Genomic DNA, 16,028 nt, shown 5'->3' on the forward strand with positions numbered 1-16,028 from the left:
CTAAAACTTAAGTTTTTCTTTTAAAGATGTTGACCAAGGTCAGTGATCAGGATCAGTTACAGTCCCCATCCACCACTCACACTGGATGTGCTGGGCATCCCTCCCATCCATTCACTCCCCCAGACACTCGGCTTCCACTACTGCAGTAGGCGCCTATCCAATGTTTGATTGAAAATCACTGGATTTCCTGTAAAACTTGGTCATATCCACTCATGCTGCTCTGGCCACCACAGCCGCCTCCATAACCACCGCTCAGCTGCTGGCTGGCCGGGCCGCCATAACTAGACTGGTTTGCGTAAGCACCACCGCTTGCTCCTGCTGCAGAATCAAGAGTTCTGTACATGTGGTTGCATATTTGCTTTGTCTTTTGACGTAGCTGCCACAGCATCTTCGTGGGTTGCAAACTCGACATCTGCTTCACCAGTTACTCTGCCATCAGGACCAGTTTCAGTATGTACTCTCATAGGGTTGAGTGGTGAAAAAGACTTCTAAGTGCCATTCTCGGGAGCTCTGTGAGGTGGTCCCCACATGTGTGCAGTGTCCTGTCGTGTCCTGTTCCACAGTGCCCCATCCCTGTGTCTGTGATCTGGCGTTCCTGAAAAACAGTAATTGAGGTCTCTTCCAAATCTACCTGACCCAAATCCGTAGCCATCATTATAGCCATTATAATGATCATAGCCTCCATAACCTCCACCGTAAGCACCAAGCCTCGTCCTTCCAAAGCCAGCTCCTCTTTCATGCTGTGATGCTCTCCGCCAGCCCCAGGTCTGTCACAGGGACCTGGCCGCACCACGGCCGTAGGTTTTCGTGGTGGGTCACAGTGACTTCTAACTTCAGCTCGACTGCTCTTAAAGATCCCCATGTACCTGCGCCCTATTCTTTCCTTGTGTTTCTTTAGAGCCATTTCGGCTATTTCCTGTGAAGCAAACCACACGAAGGCCTCCCCGGTACTCCTCCGCTGCAAGTCCACATGCAATGTTTTCCCATTTGGCACGATTTCCAACCCTGCGAAGAACTGAACCATTTCTTCCTTGCTGCATCCAAAGGGGAGCCCGCTAAGCCGTACAAAGCCATCACTGGCCGTGTCAGGACTATGTGGACCAGTATGCTCTAGCACCCAATCCATGTCAGCATTGTTTGACTTGAATACTTCAATATATCTGGGTCCCATAGTTTCTCTGTCTTTTTTCAGGGCCACTTTGACTTCATCCTCTGATTCAAGTTCAACAAAAGCCTTGCCACTCTGTCTGCCTTCTCTGGTGTAGATAAAACGAATACCTTGAGCCCCATTTTGAATTTTGCAGTCTGAAGAAAAACTGCTGCACTTCGTCTGCCGAGCAAGACCAAGGCAAGCTCCGGACTTTCGCCACGAACCCCTCCCTGCCTTCCGTGCCCAGCATCATCGTCTCTTAGCAGGTGCTGGCGTTGAATCAGACTGCCCACACAACTTCGGTGCAGCTAAGATGGAAATAAAAGTCCCCGATCTTTAAAGAATCAAAGATTACCATGATAGGGAGAGGAGAAACAGCAAATAATGAATACGATTAAAATATCAGTTGATGTTTTCTTACTACATATCCTTGAAATATTGCCAATCAGAGTGTCTCTCTTGCCGGTGAAACAGATGAATGTGATATTACAACACCCATCACTGCCCAGCAATGATCGCCCGACATTGTTGTGTTCTCTTTCAAAGTGCTGGGCAAGGATTTTTCATTAAATGCATCATTTACAGCTCACTGCAGTGTTCTGCAAAGTCAATACATATCCTTAACAGAAAGCAAAGAATGAAGCATGTGAAAGAGAGAGACAGAGCGTGGATCCAGCAATTGTCAGGAGCCCAGGGCATGCATTCCATCCTGACGCCAGGCTCCCTGTCAGTGCCTTGGACTGCAAGCAAAGAGGAAAGGCCTGTATCTGCATATTTATCCACCATTCTGGGTTCCCTTGACGGCAGGGTTCTGGGAGTAAAATGGATCTGGGAGTAAAACGGAAATAGTGGGCAATTGAAGGGATGGTAGTCAACCAGCTAGATATTCTCATCACATTACAGTCCCCAAAGTAACAGGAAATGTTTTGCCAAAATGGAATAAAATGACCATGAATGACTTTCCCTCTTCCTGTTGTTATTATTCAGCCTCTAAGTCATGTCCGACTCTTTGCGACCCCGTGGACTGCAGCACGCCAGGCCTGCCTGTCCCTCACTATCTCCTGGAGTTTGCCCAAGTTCATGTCCATTGAATTGGTGATGCCATCCAACCATTTTATCCTTTGCTGCCCTCTTCTCCTTTTGCCTTCAATCTTTCCCAGCATCAAGGTCTTTCCCAACAGCTTTCAAAACCTCCTGAGAGGGGGAAGCACAGTGAAGAGCCTTTATCAATTATAATTTGGGCATCAATCAATGGAAATTTTTAATGGTTTTAAGCTAACATTTTTTTTTGAAAGAAGTTGCCTTAAAATTATACCAGCTATACATCAGTAACTCAGATATTTCAGAAGCAATTTCTGAAGCCACACTATGTGCCCAGCACTGTGTGAGGGAAGCGGGAATGAAAACACATAAGTAACAAAAAGCAGTCACTTTCTCAAGAAACTTAAGGTTGAGTTGAGCTAGCAAGCTATCATAAAGTTAAAACCGTAGGAAGAAGGCACTTGTCAAGAATCTTGTACAACACAGGGGATATAGCAAATATTTATTAGTAACTGTAAATGGAATATAATCTAAAAAAATTGTAAATCATTATAATGTACAGCTGTATATTATGTATCAACTATACTTCAATAAGTGGAGAAGGAAATGGCAACCCACTTCAGTATTCTTACTGGGAGAACCCCATGAACAGAGGAGCCTGGCAGGCTACAGTCCTTGGAGTTGCAAAGAGTCAGACACGACTTAGCGACACAATAGCAACACTTCAATAAGGGGCCTCCATGGTGGCTTAGTGGTAAAAAACAAAACAAAACAAAAAAAACCCCTCATGGCAATTCAGGAAACACAGGTTTGATCCCTGGGTGGGGAAGAGCCGCTGGAAAAGGAAATGGTAACCAGCTCCAGAATTCTTGCCTGGGAAATCTCATGGACAATGTGATTGTTGGACTGAACAACAACAACATACTTCAAAAAAGACAAGCGTGTTAGGATAAATGTAGTACTGTTTACAGGGACATGGTTGTATCAGTAACACGGGAAATTAATCAAAAATATTTGTCTTCCTAGAAGCCAAAGCTCACTTGTGATTCCTATTATTGTTGTTATCATTATTAAAGAATTTAAGTGATTTAAGTTTACTCTGTTGTTAGTATAGCAGGCTAAGTAAGTTGGCCATATGTTCAAGGAGAAAAGAAATGAGTGTGATCCTCATGAGCAGTTTGTCCCTTGACCTTGAGTTGATTCTCACTTTCTGTCTGCTTGGTTTCTTTGTTTTGCTTCAGAATCTGCCTGGGAAGGAATTCTGAACATGTCTATAAGGAAGAAATTATTTCCTGGGACACCATATTTTTAGGGGGATTTTTCTCCTTTTTCTCAGTGGTTGTTGGTGGTTTAGAAAACAGTGTGAAGGGACCCACGGAGTTAAAGAGAGGACACTTGGAGAGCATTATTTTAGAATGAACATCTTTTATCAGCACAGATGTACTTTTTCATCTGGGTTCTGGCCCCAGCAACCAAGGTGTCAGTGAATTTCTAGGAGAAACTGGATTTTACAGGTGCCTTCAAATGCTTTGCATTTGGCCCTGGTTTCCGAGAATTTACTGGAAAGTCGAGGGAGCTCTCTAGTGAGCCGCCTATCTGATCTGAAATAAAAAATAGAGTTAGGATTCACTGGGGGCAAGCTGGCGGCTGGCTGCTTTGTCTTTTTAGTTTGCTTCTTTGTTCTCTTTTGTGCTCAGGGTCCCAATTATGGTTAAAACAACCAGCTTTGAGCGGGCATGCATGCCAGCTTGGCATAGCCCAACACCATTTAAATCTCTGCACTTGCCGAAGTACATGCAAATGTTTTTTTGTGAAAGAATTTCCCATTTGGAGATAGATTTTTACAGCCTTTTCCCCCTTCTCTTTTCTTTCATTTTTGGTTGAAAATCTATTGTTTTGTCCACTACCTGCAGTCTTTGGTGGAAGACATGAGAGTGATTGAAGGTGGAGAGAAAGGCCAAAGAAGTAGAATTTGATTATTTTATGCAAGTCATGGAAAATATAGTAGGGGTGATGGCATTTGCAGAGCTACTTAGAATAATTGTCCTATGTCTTCTGAGATTCAGAAATGGCTTTTAGATTTTGTTTGTTTGTTGTTGGGCTTAAACCAGTCAATGCAGCATTTCATTTCTGTGTTTCTTAAATCTGAAATGCTCGAATCTGCAGAAACAGAATTGCTCTGCTGTCACTAAATTATGTATTTCTCATTTAGAAAACTTTCCAAGTTGACTATAAATAAATTAACTCTAGTTCTGAATAAATTAAGACTTTATTTTGTTGGTATTCTTAAGATGCCTATAAGGTTCCAAGGTTTTAGTGACTACTTCTCAGGTAAAAACTTTACATCTAAAACAACTTATTCACCTAAATTAATTTTATCTTTTTAATGAGGCAATTTAGTCAAACTTTACTTTTCCTGCATTATTAACATCTTTGCATATTTCACAGACATGCAAAATGTCAAATGTAAAAATGACACACAAATGATAAGAAGAACAAGAAGAACTGAGGTATATTATAAGTGCCAGAATTATATTAGAATCTAAATAAATACCTTTTGAATGAATTAATAAATGATAATGGCTGACATTCTTCAAATATTAAATACATGGCTGGCATTGTGCTAAGGACTTTTTTAAGGACAGCTTTGTTGAAGTATAATTCATATATTTAAAACTCACCCATTTAACCTGTATAATTCGCAGTTTTTAGTTTCTTAACTCTGTGTAGCCATCGCCACAGTCAGTCTCAGAACATTATCACTGCAGAAGAAACGCTGGGCCCCTCCTCCCCCTCCAGCCCCGAGCAGCCACTAGTCTACTTGCTGTCAGCACAGATTTTTCTACTCTGCACGTTCATCTGAATGGCATCAGAGTGTGTGGTCTTGGTACCTGGTGTCTGTCACTCAGCACGATGTTTTCAAGGCTGGCCCAAGTTGCAGCATGCGCCAGGACTTTACTTGTGCCATGTATCTCACAGCTAATCACTGCGGAAACCTCCACAGGGGTTTCTGTTGTATTTCCACTGATCACATGAACAGAATGAGCCTCACGATAATCAGGTGACTAGCCCAAGGTCACACAGCACAGGAACGGGAACCAGCACTCTCCAGCCATTCTTCTGTTGTCGAGAAGCTTCTTTAGTCTTGGGCGGTTTGGGACTTTGAGGTCCTTCTAGACACCTACGCAGAGAAGGATCTCAGGTATCCCCTGTTGTCATCTGGGGCTGTCCTAGGAGAACGCGGGGCCATAACGCCGCCCGGCTGAGCCTTCATTCAGGAAACAGGTGGTATGTTTTGTTTGGGGCATGCTTTGAAGCACAGACTGCTGTGAGGAGAACTGGAATAGAGAACTAAAACTGTGGTAGATTCTTCTCAGGATTAAGGTTTTCCCTGGGGCATTGAAAGTGAACACGCTTTGGGGACAGAGGCGACTGGTTTGCTGTCAAGGTTCTGAGGAGGGCAGGCTGAAGCGAAGGAAATGATTCCCGCTGGGACAGGAAAGACCTCCCTGCACCTCTTCCAGAAGCTGGAGCGCCTACGTGCACTCAGCTCCCACAGCCTTCACTCACCACAGTGAAACGTGTCAGCTTGTACAAATCTCCCTCAATTTGTGCGTATGTGAGTGTGCTTCCCCGCCTTTTATGGCATCTGGATGATTTACACCTTGGTTCTCATGCGTGAGAATACTAGGTTAAAGAAGGCTGAGAAAACAGTGACGTCTGGACTCTGCTGTGCTCAGTTCTGTGAGGGCCTGGGCTTCCCCGGTGGCGCTCGTGGTCAAGAACCCGCCTGCCAGTGCAGGAGGCGTAACAGACGTTGGTTCCATCCCTGGGTGGGGAAGACCCCTGGAGGAGGGCACGGCAACCCACGCCAGTATTCCTGCCTGGAGAATCCCACGGACAGAGGAGCCTGGCGGGCTACAGTCCATGGGGTTGCAAAGAGTCAGACACGACTGAGCGACTGAGCACGCACGTGAAGGGCCTGTAATACCTGTCCATGTTACATATTTGAGTAACTAAAGAACTAAAGGATCGAGGTGGTGGAGTGGTCCTAGAAGATCATCATGGACCTCAGAGGCAGAGGGTCTCCCAGCTCGGAAGTCTCTGGCCCTCTGGAGGTGTGGGTGTGGGGAACTGCTTCTTCCCCGGTCATACTGCCTTCACGGAACAGCCGCGCCCACTAGACTTGCGCTGTGGTCCACCATCCAGGCTCCTGTTCCCGTGGACACCCTCTAACGCCCCAGATTGCCATGGGGCACATTTAATGGCCAAATGATTTGCAACAGCGGGGAAATACTTGTGTTCTTATCCGAACTGACTGCTCACTGCTCCACAGCAGAAGGTTGTGCACTTTGTTAATTCAGCAAAGGCCCACTGGGTACCCTTCAGGGGCCAGCACACCCCAGGCGTGCTGGGCAGGTCCAGGAGCTGAAGGTCCCCACACTTGTGGAGCTGAATCCTTGTGCTTCATGGCCCTTGCTTCTTTATTCCTTTTTAAAAATATTCTGCTCTGTATGTATTTTTTAAGGCATTTCACTGATAATTAGAATCTCCATCAGACGACAAGTTGGGTAGGTTAAAAAAAATTGAATTCATTTTGCTATTTCAGTTCTATTAAAAAGAAATTATATGGAGTTGTGGTTTCACCTAATAGACAAAAGGCTGTTTTTACATTATGCTCATATTTCAATTATCTATGCTAACCCTTATGCCTATTTCCATGGATAATAGCTGGCTTCACTTCTGGAGCTTATGCTGAGTGGGTTTCATTTTCGTTTTGCTTCAATATCACTGTCAAAAAAAGAATTGGGAGATTTCCTCAACACATAAATAGAGAGGGAAAATATTTTGTAGTTCCTTTCTTCAGAAGGATGATCTAGATAAATTTGTACATATTTTATTTCTAGCCATCAACAGCACAGCACAACGCAAGCCACTTCAATTACTTCAGCAACAAGCCAGCAATGCAACTTTATCATTTCAATCTTTCATCTTTTCTCTTTGACTTGATGTGCGTGCTGTGCAGTATATCAGCAAAATCTCATCAACCCCAGCCTCCTTTAGGCTAATAAATCTCAGTCACAAATTAATCTCACACAGAATGAAAAAAGGAAGATTGCAACAGGAAAAAGCTAATGGCCACAGTCAGTCACCACCGTACTTCCCAAGATAAATACTCTCGAGCCACGCCACGAGAGCCTCAGATTCTGTGTGTGCACGCTCAGTCAGTAAGTTGTGTCCGATTCTTTGAGACCTGATGGACAGTAGCCCACCAGGCTCCTCTGTCCATGAGATTTCCCAGGCAAGAAGACTGGAGTGAATTGCCATTTCCTTCTCTAAGGGATCTTCCCAACCCAGTGATCGAACCCGCATCTCTTGTGTCTCTTTCGTTGGCCGGTGGATGATTTACCCTGAGTGCCACCTGGGAAACCCTATATTCTTTAACCAGGGTCACTGCTATCACACTGGCTGTTGCTTTCATTGCTTTGACTGCATGTTTCTGTGGGGGCAACGTGACCTTTGGGTGATTGTTTATTCAACCAGTGAAGTCATTGGTGTCCCAATCACATAGTGAGAATTGCCCACACAGCTTAAATGATGGTTTTGTTCCCACTGACCTGGGATCTTTCACATCAGTCTTCCCTTCAAATATAAGAGCCGGAGACATTTCTATCATCAGGATGGAAGTTTCCCTTCAGACACCTAGCTGGACCCAGAGCCTACATCCACAGCAGTGTGGCTTTCTTCTTACTCTTTCTTGAGTGGGAAGCTTGCTGATGTAAAATGTCTCCAGCCGAGGACCTACTACATCATGTATAAAGAAATGAAAAGTCATATTTTGCAGTCATGGCAAACTACTAAATGTCAGAGGAAACAGGAAAAAAAAAAAAAAAGAATGTGGACTGTTTCTTTTTTCTCAGTGTCCAAAGTCAATGTTATGAGACAATACTGCAAACGAAGACATTAAAATACAGCTTTGATTATACCAGATGTGTTTTGTTGAACACAAATGATCTCTGTGGAGAATTTTACCAAATGAGTGTGGCACAAATGTCACCATCACCGAGGGAGCATGGTTACCTTTTAAATAAATCTTAAACCAGAGTCACCAAAATGTAAGTCTTATTTATGACACCTCTGCATTTCCGCAAATTTTCAAATGGAGTTAGTCACCATATACTAAGATGTTTGCCACTCCATGGGGAACAAGCCCTGAATAAACTTTAAAACATTGAAGAAATTTGGACAGTAATTAAAGTTATATGATATTTGAGAGGCCAGACAGGTTTGCTAAAAATCTTTGAAGCCACTAATTAAAAATGAAAATCATTAAAATATAAACACATGGTGTTTTCTTTGTTTTTTGGTTCAGTGCACGAAGCCATCAGATTAAATTCTTTGCCTTAAGTACTGTATTCAGGGTTAGCACCTGCAATTAAATTTTCTGCCATTTATTTCTTCAGTTCTCCCATTAACTGTGAAAACCATTCAGAGGTGGCCCAAAGGAGACAGGGGGTTGGTGTTGCAGCCAGCCGTCGACGTGATGCAGAATGCTCTTGTTCACTTTTGCACGGCTTTGTTCTCTGTCTCTGCCTCTCTCTCTTTCAATATCAATCCAAGGTAGACGGTGACAGCTGGTTCTTTGTGCTCTCTTTGTTGTGGCCTCTTGGGTCCCTTCTTTAAACTTAATAAAGACTGAGACTAGAGATTTTTTAGTCACGTCAAGGAACAAGATAGCAACAGATATCCGGTAGGGCTGAAGAATGCCTGAGGAAAGCAACATTGCAAGATGCAGAGGATTCCAAAATCAACGTGGAAACAGGCGTGGCGACCGAGCCGCTGCTTCTCCAGTCTCAAGACACCAATCCACTGGCTTCCATCCACAGTGACGAGCCTCTAGTTCCACAGGATTTTTGAATTTATTTTTGGTTCTTTCCTTTTTTTTTTTTTGATTGGCTGTTTTCCTTTCAGTACTTTCAGAATTTGAGGTCTGAAATAATGAACGATCCAGGGATTTCTGTTGACAAAGCTAGAATTTCACATTTTTTAGTGATCCCACCCTTGATCATAAACTAGGTACCTACCGGATGAAAGGTTGGCCTAACCTAGTGAAACACCTGCAGGGCCTTTCTCTTGTGTTTCTCCAGATGCCGCTTCTGCCCATATGTGTTTATAGTTCAGCACAACAAGGCTGCAGAAAACTTACCTACAGTGTTGGTGCCAGTCCCCTACCATTATTCATTTAGGTTATTTCAGATGCTTAACCAAGTATATGGGAGCAGGCGATGGCACCCCACTCCAGCACTCTTGCCTGGAGAATCCCATGGACAGAGGAGCCTGGCAGGCTACAGTCCATGGGGTTGCAAAGAGTCAGACATGACTGAAGTGACTTAGGATGCACACATATGTAACTCACCCCTGCTTACATAAATATAGGACAAATTTCTATAATTAACTAGGAGAATGAATAAAGGACATAAGTATGCTTTATTTTATCACTTCAGTTCAGTCACTTAGTCGTGTCTGACTTTTTGTGACCCCATGGACTGCAGCACGCCAGGCTTCCCTGTCCTTCACTATCTCCCAGAGTTTGCCCAGACTCATGTCCATTCATTCCATGATTCTATCCAACCATCTCATCCTCTGCTTTATTTTAAACATACTGCCAAAAATCCCCTCCAGAAAATCTGTAGACATTCATTTACTCTTTAAACAGCAATATACAGAAACATCTCTGTAATATTTTTTGTTCTGAAAAACCACCAAGAATTTAATAGAAAGAAGAGGAAGGGGATTGTGCCAAAGGAGCTCATTTTTCTCTGTGAAGTTTTCAAGAATTCCTCAGTGAAATAATTTTTCTTTTAAAAGTTTCATTTTGATTTATTTTTTATATTCCTTTCTCATCCTTTCTTTTTCTTTGGGACAACCTTAAGGGTTTTTCCCACATCAGAAAGAGCTGTTGTCAATAGTCTTCCAGGGTCGGTTAAAACTTGTAGTAAAAAGTAATTCTTCGGCACAAGTTCACATGCGCAGCTGGTGCCCCCCACCCCCACCACCAGGCTAGTTGGAAGGAAGCGCCTGCGGGCACTTGCTGTTGAACAGGGAATATCACACAATGGTTTAGACATCGCTCGAGTAGTAGTTGGGCTTCCCTGGTGGCTCAGACGGTAAAGAATCTGCCTGCAAGGTAGGAGACCTGAGTTTGATCCCTGGGTCGAGAAGATCCCCTGGAGGAGGAAATGGCAACCCACCCAGTATTCTTGCCTGGGAAATCCCATGGACAGAGGAGTCTGGCTGCAGTCCATGGGGTCACAAAAACTTGGACATGACTGAGTGACATTTTTTTTTTTTTTGAGTATTAGTTGTATTCAGATTTAAGTGTAAAAAATATCTTCAACCATTTCTAGTTTTCCTTTCACAGTAGTGCTATATCCCACTCAGGCACAGCGTTTTGAATCACCTGACCATCCAGCACCCCAGCCTGAGCTCCTGGGTCCTTCTGTCTGGGCCGTCCTTGATGATGGTTTCTTCCTGCTTCTTGGTTGCCTATGGCCTCGTCTGGTGGTCCGGCTGGTAAAGCCAAATGAAATCATGTCTCTTGCCCTAAATTCTCTGCCGAGTTTCCATGGCAATAGGATGAAATAGCTCAGGAGGCCCTGCCAAGTCTGGCCCCGTCTGATGCTGATCTCTGCCCCTTCCGCTCTCCCCGTTCAGTCTTCTTTCTGGCTCTCTCCCGTGTCAAGCTTATTCCTGTCTTGGGGTCTCTCCACTTACTCCCATCTTGGCATCTTCTCTCTGGACGCTTCTCTCCCAGCTCCTTATGTGGCTGCTACCTTCTCACCACTCTGTTCTCAGCTCAAGTGTTGCTTCCTTGAAAGACCTGCTCAGACTACCTTGTCTAAAGTAGCGCCTTGCGCTCACCACGCTCTGTGTCACCTTCACACTTCTGTCCTTCCTCGGAGCATTTATTAGGAACTGAACTTGTGTGGCTGCTCAGTTTCCATGTCCTGCCTCCATGCTCCTCAGAGGAGTGTACACACTGTGGTGCGGTGCCTGAAACAACTGACGCTCCTAACTGTTTGTTGAATTATTTGTTTGTCTTTGAAACCTCTCTCTCCCTTATCCAATCAGTCTCCTATCTGACTGATTTTCATTCCTAAATTGTTCTCACCTCTGTCTGTTTTTTATTGTCTGTCTCTTTCAGTTGAACTTCATGCCCTCTGACCTAGGCTTCTGGATGAGCTTCCTAACTCACTATTCCTTTTTCTCTCCCTCCAATACATCATGTAAACTTCTTAAAAGAATATTTTGGTCAGGGGCTTCCCTGGTGGCTCAGACAGTAAAGAATCTACCTGCAATGCGGAAGACTGGGGTTCGATACTGGGGTTGGGAAGATCCCCTGGAGAAGGGAGTGGTAAACCACTCCAGTACTCTTGCCTGGATAATTCCATGGACAGAGGAACCTGGTGGGCTACAGTCCATTGAGTCACAAAGAGTTGGACAACACTGGGTGGCTAATGGTTTACTTTCACTCTGGTCATGTGGTTTTCAGGTTTAAAACCTCCAGTAGGGTTTTCTAGCCTGAAAGCACCTTGGCGACCCATTTCAGTACCTCCCTTCATTGTGACTGTCCGGCTCATACTCTGGGAGTTGGTGATGGACGGGAAGGCCTAGCGCACTGCAGTCCATGTGGTTGCAAAGAGCTGGACATGACTGAGCGACTGAACTGAACTGAACTGAACTGAGTGCACATACATCATTAATGCAATTAAACTTGCTTTCCTCTGACTGCAATAGTCAGTATATGACCCATGAACCCATTTCCCTGGAGTCCTTACCTTGAACGTATAAGTGAATTTTTAGAGATCAAATTTCTTCCTTTTTGTTGGGTTGTGAAACTGGAGAAGGTGAGCTTCCTGAAAGACCAGGTTCCCTGTCCTCCTGGTCATAGCCCATCGACAGCAAGACAGAAAAAAAAAAAAAATCCAATACATAAAAGACATGAGAAGTGATTGCAAGAGTGAGAAGGGAGGAGAGGAAAAGGGCTGATCTCATTTGAGTGCTTGGATCCAGCCGTATCTGAATTTACCTCTGCCCTTTACTTAAGCAATTGGGGAAGTCAATGAATGTCTAGCTTTTTAAAAATAGATTTCTCTCTTTGAGAAAACTACTTTGGTTCAGGTTTCCATCACTTTCAGTCAAGATTTCTGATTAATGTGACCTGTCTTTCAAACCCTTCTACAGTTTGATCAACTCTCACTTGACTCCTCACCTCTTCCTTCTACTCTCCACGCTCTCAATGCCCTTCTGCACTTTGAACTTCTGCTCCTGTCATTGAGGGCTTCTTCCTGCTTTCCTCTTCTAAACGCCCTCTAGTATTTCATACTTTTGTCATTTATTTAAAAGTGACCATACAAATACCATCTTATGCTATTTCTGCTGTTAATCGTCTATGTTGTAGATTAGGAGGTCAAAATGCAGCTGCCTGTGGGGTTCAGGAATTTTAGGTGAATGTGTGAACTGGGCCTGTGTAATATGATGAAGAGTGGTGACGAGGGGACTGTTAGGTGTATGTCCTGCCTAATCGCATTCTGATTTAAAAATTTTAAAACCAGCATGTTGCCCAAATGAGGCAGGCCGGTTGGATCCAGTTGGGCAGTTAGTTTGCAACCTCTTTATTTATTTATAACCACTGACTTTTTGCTGTCTGATTTATCCACACATTTTTAGAACATTGAAACCAGGGACCTTGTATTGATACATCTTTTATTTCCTGCAGTGCCTGCAAAATAATAGCTGCTCAGTGTATGGGTCTCAGTGGACTGATGGTGCTGGCCGTGTGGTCAGGTTTATTGACTGCGTTGTTTTCCCCACAATCCTTCCATGCCCGCCCCCACACTCTCCCCTCCGCAGTGCCCCCCCCACCCCCACCGCCGCCGACACCACCCCCAGCTCTTAATCGGAAATGAAGCTTTAGAGAGGAGAGTTCAAGGTTGGGTACTTGTCTTTCCTTTCCTCTAGGGGACCATCAGCGTCACATTCCTTAGAAATAACATTTTAAATAGAGATTCAAACTTTTTTTTTTTAAGAGAGCAAAAGAGTTTTCAAGTTCACAACATGTTTTTCTGTTCACGTGATCGATCAGTCATCACATTATGGCAGCGGAAGGGGACCTCACAAAGTCACGTATTCTAACCCTTCTCCCAAGGCGGAGATGCTTTTCATAACGCCATGGCAGATGCCTCTACTTGAGCGTTTCCAGGGATTGAAAGGTCAGCCCCTTGTCGAGTAAGCCCGTTTCCTTGTAGAGCATCACTAATCAGAAAGTCCCTTCTGACGGCTAGCCAAAATCAACACCCTTCAACTTTGGACTTACTGTTTTTAGTTCTGTTTAACAAATATACAACATCTCCCTGTTGCAAACATGCATAGGTTTTCAAAATATTCAAGAAAACAAATGAAAAGGTAGTAAAAGGAAGTTGTGCCATGTCAAACTTCCTTTATATTATCATGATTTCTTAAGAGAAATGGAACATGGACACAGTCACGATGAACTTCTAATTATGCGGTGTTCAGGTTTAGGAAGCACTTCAGTACACAGAGTTGTATGATGCTTGTAACTCTGCGAGCTGTGTGTTACTATCCTGATTTACGTACTCGATGCCACCATCGCCTCAGGTTTCTGAAAAAGGCAGTAACTTCTGCACGTCTGCCCTCCACAAGGAGGGAGCAGCACTGGGGTCGGCCCTTCTGAATCTCTCTGCCTTTTTCTTCTCCTCTGTAAACCCTCTTAGCTGGATGTCCAGGAGGCACTACGCTGTGTCTTGCAAGTATCTCCTGCTGGGTCTTTTTCAGTTTGTTTTGCTTTTATTAGATTTTATACTGACTGACATTCTCATAAAAGCTCATTTTCCTTAATTTTAAATAGCTCTAAATAATCTCTGTATTTACCCAAGGTCTTTCAGTTCTTTGGAAATAATTTAATAATTGGTACAGAAAATATTATAAGATAGATTATGATGTGGGATGATACGATAAAACCCTTTTAGTTTTAACTTTTGTTTAACCCAATCTTTTATTGATTGGATTATCCACTGTATCTACAGCGTGGGGAGTTGGTACCAAAATTCTGGACTGCCCAGTAAGCTGTAGATATCTGAGGGGAGGCTTGACCTGGAGGACTTGTTCTATCCCCGTAGACAAATTAGGGCCCTTATTGCCATAGTCACTTTTGATAAAAAGGGTTGCAACCACTTTCACACAGGCAATACTAGGGAACGTTCGTTGTGAGTTTTTCCCTGATACATAACATGTTGGGCTGAACAGTGGAAGTAGAAATGACTTGAATCTCAGTTCACCCCACAGACAGTTCACCTAACTAATCACAGCTGTTCTTAGCATAGATGGTGCTTGTTGTGGCCCCACAGAGCAGGCTGTACCTTCCCTTCATCCCAAATTTGGTTTTGGGTGTTGAAACTGACGATGCCACACCTACACCCAGAGGGCATGGAGAGGTTTGTGACTCACACACGGGGCCTTCTGGGGAGAGCAGGTCCGAAAATGGGGTGAGAGAACAGGGGAAGGAGGTTGGCTTGGAACTATGTGCGGGGGCTGGGGTTGGGAAGAAGGTTACCTCCGTGGGCTGGGGCTTGCTTGTTTGAACGTTTGGTTGGCACCTAAGAGGGAGCCCCCAGCCTTTCCTGCCAGCTTACCTGACTGTGTGTAGAGCAGAAGCAGAAGAAGGACTAGGGGAGTTTAAAGCTCTGCAGCCAAATATCACAAATAGGTTGCACTCTGTATTAGAGCTGACTCATCCTTTTAGGTGGAATCGGGCTTTTCTGGGCAGATGCGCTGTACCCAGGGTGAGGCGCTCACAGACCTCCCATTAATTGCCTCCTTTTTACCATCCTTCTCCTCTGCCCTATGGGATCCTCCCTGTAGTCCGACCTCAACAGCAAATGTAATAGTTAAACTCTCGACTGAAACTCTTGTTTCTCTTTTGTTTATTTATGTGTGTGCGCTAAGTTGCTTCAGTCGTGTCCAATTCTTTGTGACCCCATGGACTGTAGCCAGCCAGGCTCCTCTGTCCATGGGATTCTCCAGGCAAGATGACTGGAGTGGGTTGCCGTTTCCTACTCCAGAGGATCTTCCTGACTCAGGGATCAGACCTGTGTTTCCTGCAGCCCCTGCATTGGCAGGCAGGTTCCTTACCATTAGCACCACCTGGGAAGTCTTTTATTTATATTCATGTTTAAACAGATATGTTTGTACTGTGTGTGTGTGTGTGTGTGCGCGCGCATGCAGATTGGAGGGAATTGTTTCCCTTTGGGGTTGGGAGTGTGTGTTGACCTTGTGGCATCTTGGCGGTGAGTTGTAAATGATGAATGAACAGAACAGATCCCCTGCTGGAGGAAAGAGAGCTGCAGAGGAGCAGGAAGAATGAAGACGCACTTAGCTCCTTTTTGATTTTACATTCACAGCGTTAACATGATCATCGACCATGGCTGAGCTCCTCAGGGATGCAGTGTGTAGCCTGAGTGTTGAATGGAATGGAGTCAGTTTGGGGACTCTCATGCAATTGAAAAGAGCATCATTCCCAATAAGTATGTTCTGTACAGATACAACTCGGGATCAAACGCCTTCTAAACTTATAAATTTCAGAAACTGTGAAGGAGATATTAAAGGAGAATTTGATTTGTACAGGGGCTTCCCCAGGTGGCTCAGTGGTAAAGAATCTGCCTGCCAATACAGGAGACTCAGGAAATGAGGGCTCGATCCCTGGGTTGGGAAGATTCCCTGGAGGAGGAAATGGCAACCTGCTCCTGTACTCTTGCCT

The 16,028-nt window shown here is 44.3% G+C and overlaps 1 pseudogene; it reads right to left on the bottom strand.

Moving 5' to 3' along the window:
* Positions 1-488: 488 nt before the first annotated feature.
* LOC104999280 lies at positions 489-1,126 on the bottom strand (annotated as a pseudogene).
* Between the last annotated feature and the right edge of the window lie 14,902 nt (positions 1,127-16,028).

The sequence above is a fragment of the Bison bison genome, unplaced genomic scaffold, assembly GCF_000754665.1.
Source record: "Bison bison bison isolate TAMUID 2011002044 unplaced genomic scaffold, Bison_UMD1.0 scf7180017864349, whole genome shotgun sequence".
In the NCBI taxonomy this organism is placed as follows: domain Eukaryota; kingdom Metazoa; phylum Chordata; class Mammalia; order Artiodactyla; family Bovidae; genus Bison; species Bison bison.